Genomic DNA, 8,210 nt, shown 5'->3' with positions numbered 1-8,210 from the left:
GGAGAACGTACAAACATCGTGCAGACAACACCCGGGCCTTTGGCGCTGTAAGGCAGCAGCTCTACCGCTGTGCATCGTGGCGCCTTGCACCGTGCTGGAGTTACTCAATGGATCAGACAGCATCTAATACTTGCCTTTAGTTTGGTGGTGCCTATCAAGAACTAGATCCATATTTCTTTGAAGAAGCTAGCTACAAACTGACCGGAGAGCCTAATACAGCAATACAGCCTAATATTCTGGACCTAAATGCCATCAAGTGTTAAGTCCAGAATAAACCTCGTAATCAGCAATGCAGTAGCGAACTATGACAGCCTGGTATTCCACATCCCAGTTTAGCTGGCTGGCAAAGCTGACAAAACATAATTTTGGCCTGAGGCATTTAGAAGTGTTTAAAAATTATTATGAATTAATTTCAGGATAATCTGGGCCATTGGACATGATTTTATAGTTCCCTTTTTGTTTAAGGTATGTTTCTAACCTGCAGAAATAGTCATGATAATTATACATTTGTACCATTCACAATGCCACCCAGACCAGGGTTTAAACCAGCCTTTTTCTTGTCTAATGTTCCAAACATCTTCATCAATTCCACAGCTATTTAATTTGAAAGAAGCTGTATACTTTAATTTTCAGACACTGCTTGATATCTGTCTCAATGCAAAAATGATTGGTAACTCCGTAATAAAGTAATTCAAGTTATTAGAACACTTCTTTTGAGAGAATCTCTCAGTACAGTTAGGAAAAGAGCCTATGTGATGCATATGAGTGTCTCGGCCCCTTGAAAACACTATTCAATTAGTTCACCTCTCCTTTTCTATCTCGATGGGTTTGGATTTTTCTCTTTTTATTAGGAACTTATTTAACTTCCTATTGAGTACCCAACTACTAGTTAGACTATTAGTTATCACTCTATTGAACAGAACTCTCATGTAGTCCCATTTACCCGACCTATTTCATTGAAACCCATGCACTTTTTTTATCTGCACTTTCTCTGCTGCTGTAACACTGCAATGCTTTTGCCCTGTAATCAGTACTCTGGTCATTTTTCTCTTTGCACTATCTTTTGTAACTAGTACAGCTTGATTGTACTCACCCAATGTATGATTTGACTGGATTGCACACAAAACAGTTTTTCACTGCATCTTGCTACAATAATAAACCAATACCATTACTAATACCAATGCCAATATTATGATTGTATTTGCATTCATCGACATTTCTCGATCCTAATTTAACAAGGAATCATATTAGAGAAATAAATGTTTCAAGTCCACTGCAGTGTAAATGGATTTTCAAACCAGACAAACAATCAGAAAGATTATTAAATTAGAAAGATCATTAAATGGTATAATGTTCTCGCCTGATGAAAATTAATACTGCATTTCTTTGGACAACCATATATGCTATTCAACCTGCTTTCTTTCCTATTAAACTAAAGTTTCTTAAATTAGTTGTTGATCATCTACCAAACTGAACCTGATTTGATTTGTTGATTTCTTTCCAAATTTGTTAAGTTGAAAGAGACAAATAGTTTTCAGTCTAAAGTGCTCCAAATATGGAGACAAATTAAAGCACCATTAATCACAAATTTAAAAGCCAGTTCACTGTATCTTCCTTGTATCAAAAAAATAAGACTAATCCCCTTCATATGTCAGACCAACCTGATAAATAACAAAGTGTACTGTTTAAAACAATTGATTATCTAATTAAGTGTACGTATCTCTAACCCTTCTAATTATAATTCATGATTTTTGTCCATGATATCAATTAGATGTATATTTTGTAAATATCAATCAAATGATTAATTGGAGATATTCCTGCATTGACTTAGCTTTGTCTCAGCTTTTAGTCTCATCAACAAATAACCCTTTTAAAGTGTCTGTTCAGAAGGTTAGAATTGGGATTGAATAGAAGAAGACACACAGTGAGAAACTGTATTTGGATCAATGCTCCTTATAATTCTCTAAGAAGTTAACATATAGAATAAGAAAATGCCTTTCAACCTGATGAGAGCTATCGATTCACTGGACATCTTCAGTCTTTTACAAAGACTTTCCATAATCCAATGCTGAAGCTGACTTCACTGAATGCATGATAATAGTATCTCACTATTAACTAATTCAGCAACAGAGGAGCAAATGTAGCCATACAACACATTATCACTCTGTGTTATCACTAAATGTCACTTAGTACTTTATTTAAAATGGTTAGGATTTTCTCCATCAGCAATCATTCGGCTACTTTTAAGGATGGGGAATATGGGAAGGATAGCCATTGTTGCTCTATGTTGAGACACACATTTTTACTAAGTAAGATCCCAAAATGACTTAATACCCAGTGAGTCTATTTTTTTTAGTGACACATGAGACAGCCGCATTAGTTTCCATTAAAACAATATAATGAGCAATAAATTTCAGATAGATGTAAATCTATGACTTGGATCACATGTGTGCTACATAGCGTCTGCATCCAATTAAAACGTGTAAAGATATAACATTATACAAATTGAAATAATTAACAATTAAGGCAAGTTACTTTTTACTATTAAAATATACTTCAGAGTGTAATTGAAAATGTAAATTAATGAGACTACCAAAAGAACAGAAATCATAAATGTGAATATAGATTTTATTAATGGGGAAAAAGTAGTTTGCACCATTAAATGCTTCCTTTCAATTGGGGCAGGATTTTGGAGTAGCAGATTTACAGAGTAGCAATTGATTGTACACTCAAATGGTTAATGGTACCAAGGGGTAAATTACTAGATACCCAAATATGTCAGATCTATTAGTTCTTGTCTGATTATGAAACATTACATCAGGTTTTTTTTTAAAGCTGCAATTAAAAACATTAGTCCGATTAAATCTGATTGAAATGTTTTCCACATTTGATTTCACTTTTGTTTAAAATAGATTCACTTCAAAGTGTCTCAGTTAATTCATTGAACAATTCATAAGCAGTCTTTGTGGCAGAGTATCCCATCCAAGCACATTTATACCGACATGTAAAGTTCCAAGCCTCCTCATTCCTTGCTGTAATCTTATTCATCCTCTCCCTGCAGTGGCAGTCAACAATTTCACTTGATTTCAATGTTGCCCTGTAGAAATGGATCATTGCAGTCGTGTAGCTGAACAAATGTCAGGATGCCAAGTTCATTCTCTGAGGGCGCACAAACAACTTTCTATGCCTAGCTTGCTAATGAAGTAAATGCATTATATTAAGAATCTGAATAAATAATGTGCCATGTTAAAAATTATGGAAATAAATGAATGCAATTAAACCTCAGTTGTAACAAAATCATACGTTGGCATATCTAGTTTTATAAAGTAGATTTATCTTGACCATCTATTGAGCGGAAAATATTACAAGCACCTGTTCTGGAATTGCTGGATGGTTTAGTTTGTTAGCTAAGGAAACCTTTGCTGATCTGGCTTTCGGTTTCTTTCTGTAAGTCACCATTAAAACAAAATTGCATCTTATGCCAAAGCAACCTTGTCAATTCACCTACTCATTCACTGCAGTGAAACAAGTCAGCCTTCTATGTAACCTGAGGAAAAAAATCTTAAAACAAAATTAATCATTATGTACTGTATGTAGCTCTCCTACTGGATTAGTAGGCAAGGATTTGGCTTAGGGTGGCACAAAACTGTGTAGGTCTTCAACTCCCAGTTTACGTCATCAGTTTATGCTGAAATTAATTAAAAAGAAGCAGAAAATAAAATGCTGCAATTTGTTTCCACCCAAATGTACTATGGAAAGGAAAGGAACAGCCTAGAATGCCACACTGAAAAATATTCCAAAATTCTGAAAACTAGTGATGTGGATACTGGTTGAAATCAAGAATTAGAAGAGAATGACAAAAGGGGAGAAGAAAACTTCTGCAGTTGTATAGGGCTCTGGTGAGACCACATCTGGAGTATTGTGTACAGTTTTGGTCTCCTAATTTGAGGAAGGACATCCTTGTGATTGGGCAGTGCAGCGTAGGTTCACGAGATTGATCCCTGGGATGGTGGGACTGTCATATGAGGAAAGATTGAAAAGGCTAGGCTTGTATTTACTGGAGTTTAGAAGGATGAGGGGGTTCTTATAGAAACATATAAAATTATAAAAGGACTGGACAAGCTAGTTGCAGGAAAAATGTTCCCAATGTTGGGCGAGCCCAGAACCAGGATCCACAGTCTTAGAATACAGGGGATGCCATTTAAGACTGAGGTGAGAAAAAACTTTTTCACCCAGAGAGTTGTGAATTTGTGGAATTCCCTGCCACAGAGGGCAGTGGAGGCCAAGTCACTGGATGGATTTAAGAGAGAGTTAGTTAGAGCTCTAGGGGCTAGTGGAATCAGGGGATATGGGGAGAAGGCAGGCACGGGTTATTGATTGGGGACGATCAGCCATGATCACAATGAATGGTGGTGCTGGTTCGAAGGGCCGAATGGCTTCCTCCTGCACCTATTTTCTGTTTCTATGTTTCTAAAACCAAGTAAACCTGCACAAGAACTAGTACTTGTTATTTTGTATACAACAAGAACATTAATTGGGCGCAAGGTTTGTTGCCAATGTATTATGGTTTGCAAAGCTGAATAAGTGTATGTATTGTTAGAAACTGAATAATTTAAAATACATTTTGATTTAATGCTGGCAGATGGATTTAGAAAAATATGTATTGTATGTTCAGCATATTTAACTGTACACATCCCCAAACTCAAATGCAAGTCAATGTAGACATGTTACATATAAAACCTAATGAACTTGGGAAAGTCAAAATTAAAATCAATATGAAACTGTTTGTTTTGTATAAAAACCCATCATATTTGGAATAAAAATGAAAGAGATTGTGTAAAGGTTTTACATGTAAAGTTCCAGTCAATATTTTCCTTTTAGGTAGAGGTTTTCGGTAAACATACTTAGTGTTTAGTTAACCAGTTTATCATAACCATTGTTAACATCTGAAGGCCCATCAAAAGTTCATGATTTGGATTCAGAAAGCAAGTGTCGACATGTTAAAAGATGGACTATCATTAGCCACATCAGGTCAGGAAAGGGAGCAATTGTCACCAAAATATGTGGAGAGAAAGGCAATATTTCTGCCTTTAATTTATGTCACGTAAAAATGTATGTAATTGCTTTCAACTCTGCTACTTTGAGAATAAATAAAGCCATTGTTGTTTTTTTATGAATGTTTAGCACTAGAGGGTGCTATGTAATTGCACCAGCAAGTCAAATGCTGGTTCCCAACTGCAGTGCCTGTTGACTAGATATAAAAAATAAAAGTTAAACCAGAAAATTGATTTGGGGAATTGATTAATCAGATTATTTTCTCCCTGACAGATCATTTCCCTCTTCCCTCAGTCTTGTTCTTGTCTGTCAAGTTATTTGATATTTCAAACATAAGCCATGTGCGCGTAATACATTATTTCAGCTGTTAATTCTGCAAAAGCATCAGCATTTCTTCTGAAATTCCTATCAAGTGATGTATATTTATTTTTGCACAGACTATACAGATTTTTATCACATCTCATGCAATTTTACTTCAAGGGTTCTTCAATTTGGCTTAAATATTTGAGAAAAAAATTGAACAAATAGACGGAGCATTCAAAGTAAGAACTTTCATTTTTAACATTATTCTATGCAGACCAAAGCTCTAATTATGGTCTTTCATGTTCCAAAGGGATGCCATTTCCTTTTGTTGATCTATATAGGCCAAATTTAAATTTACTTCGGTTCTCATAAACACAATAGACATTGGAATCCACAAACATTAAGCATTTTAAACACAATTTTCATGCACATTGCCACGCAGTAACACTACCAAAATAGGCCTCAATCCTTTGACTGACCTTGCCAAACCTATTAAGAAAAAGTTAGCAGAGCACTTTTAATAATATATTTCTTTTAAAGCACTTTAAATACACTTCTTATTTTTAGTATTTGTCTAAAGTTATCAAAACTGTCTTTGCACTTAATCCAACCATTGCATCTTAAAGTCACCCGATTCTAAACACATTATCCTACTTATGATAACTCACAATAAAATGTTTGTATAAATAGTCAGTAGATGGCTCTACAGCTTTGAACTAAATACTTTCTAATCCACTTTGCTGCTGAGTAGTTTTAATTTCACAGTTCCATGTTAAATTCTGTTGCCCCTAATCTTTCTTCCATTTACTATCAAGAAATATACTATTCCTTAAAATTCAAACTCTAAATAGAATGGGCTTGTTCAAAGGTAGCTCAGAGTTTTAGTTTGCAACTTCATAAATGTTTTCTTAAGTTCATGATTAAGTATTTCAACACAGCCCATGACTGACCTATTTACATTTGCCTGCTTGACCATTCAGTAGTGTAGATCGAGCATCTTAGCAATCAATATGTTTACTTTCCTCAAAATAGTGTTACCTATCATAGTTAAAAATAAAAGTCATTGAGACACGGAGTCATAAAGCGCCCAAAAAACATAACTTTTGTCCCACTGAGACAATCCTGACCATCAAACACCCAATTACACTCAAAACAAATAAAACATCAAATGCTGTTTTATTCTCTACACATTCCCATCAATTCACCTGAAATTCTGCCCTTCATCTAGACACAATGTCGCAATTTACAATAGGCAATTAACCTGCCAACCTGCGTGACTTTGGAAGAGGAAGGGAAATCGAGGACCTAAAGAAAACCATGGGGGTCACAGGCAGAACATGCAAACTCCACGCTGGTTGCATATCTGGGTAGGTGAAGGTGTGGGGCAAAAAACTCTGCAAAATGTTCCACCGTGTTAACTATTCCATTCAAAAGAAACAAAGATTGTTAAGTATTAACCATTACATTTAAAGAATAAAGGGGAAAAATATGTTTTTGTTTAGTTTAGAGATACAGCAAGGAAACAGGCCCTTCGGCCCACCAAGTCTGCACTGATCAGCAATCCTGCACATTAACACTATCCTACACACGCTAGGGATAATTTACACTTATACCAAGCCAATTAACCTACAAACCTGTATGTCTTTGGAATGTGGGAGGAAACAGAAGATCTCGGATAAAACCCACGCGGTCACGCGGAGAATGTACAAACTCCGTACAGACAGCACCCTTAGTCAGGAATTACATTCCAATATAATGGAATTACATTCCAGATGGAAGCTTTTACTGTTCTTAAAATCTAAAACAGGTGATAAAGCAAATGAACAAGATGACTGGAGGTATATATTTAATGGAAGTAAAGGAAAACAACTGAACAACTGAAAATAACAGTACCTCAGAAGTGAATTGAAAATCTTGTTGCTGTGAATGTAAATAGATCTGTGGAAGTCAAATGCCTATGAGTTTTAATATGCCTTAAAGGATGTGCTGGGATGGCATAGCTACGTTGGGATGTCCCAATGAATCAAAATTATTTTGCATTTGAGGGATTGAGGGGACAGAAGCTGGAGCATTGGCTTGTGAGAGTGGAGGTGGGGGAAGCTCCATAAAGATAAGGTGAGCAAAGGATTAGGGGGCGGGAGATGGAGGATAGTGTGGATGCAGATCAGTTTTATTAATGAAGGGGAATAGGTAAGTGTTCTACTTACCTTGCTGGCCACCCAGATCCCAGGAGTGTTCAATGACAGATGCTCCCAGGACATGGTAGGTCAGGTTCCCCAGCAAAGCTGCAAATGATGCATTGCATTGTGCATCCCATGAACATCAGATAGGGGTTGCAAGGGTGATCCATTATAAGAAGCTGCAGCATTTAAACGCACAGCATTTAAATCATTATATAATTGCAAGCAATATTTGACAACTGGAAATGATGCATCAATGTAAATAATATAATTCTTGTCTTTGCACTTAATCGTTTGTCCTACATTTAGAAAAACCATTTGTGAAAAACCATTTGTCAGTGTTGACATGTTTATCAAATATATCTATTGTAGGTTGCACAATGATTTAAAGAGTAGTTCACAAATAGCATGAGTAATCTATTCGTTCATCAACACAGTTTATAAACATTTGGACAAAAATATCAAGATCGGTGAAATTTAAATTGCCTTTATAAGGAACTGTCATTTAATGCTGTTTTCCTTAGGGGTTCTGATGGTTTAATTCTGTCGAACAAAATACCCTGCAAAATGCGGCGAGATTCCTAACACTACAGAGACGTGCAAATGTCTTACATCAATGGTTCAACCAAAAACAGATCTTCGGATATGCTGTGTTTCCAATGGATTGACACG

The 8,210-nt window shown here is 35.8% G+C and overlaps 1 long non-coding RNA gene across 1 annotated transcript in view; it reads right to left on the bottom strand.

Annotated features, from left to right (window-relative positions):
- Positions 1–2,632: 2,632 nt before the first annotated feature.
- Positions 2,633–8,210, bottom strand: part of LOC116975520 — a 33,106-nt gene continuing 27,528 nt past the window's right edge. The window contains exons 2-3 of the long non-coding RNA XR_004412647.1: positions 7,566–7,643; positions 2,633–3,097 (exon numbers count right to left, since the gene is read on the bottom strand). This is a non-coding gene — a long non-coding RNA (uncharacterized LOC116975520). The remainder of the gene's footprint in view (positions 3,098–7,565; positions 7,644–8,210) is intronic.

This window comes from Amblyraja radiata, chromosome 7 (assembly GCF_010909765.2).
Source record: "Amblyraja radiata isolate CabotCenter1 chromosome 7, sAmbRad1.1.pri, whole genome shotgun sequence".
NCBI classification, from domain to species: domain Eukaryota; kingdom Metazoa; phylum Chordata; class Chondrichthyes; order Rajiformes; family Rajidae; genus Amblyraja; species Amblyraja radiata.
This window is presented reverse-complemented; position numbering and strand designations above follow the sequence as displayed.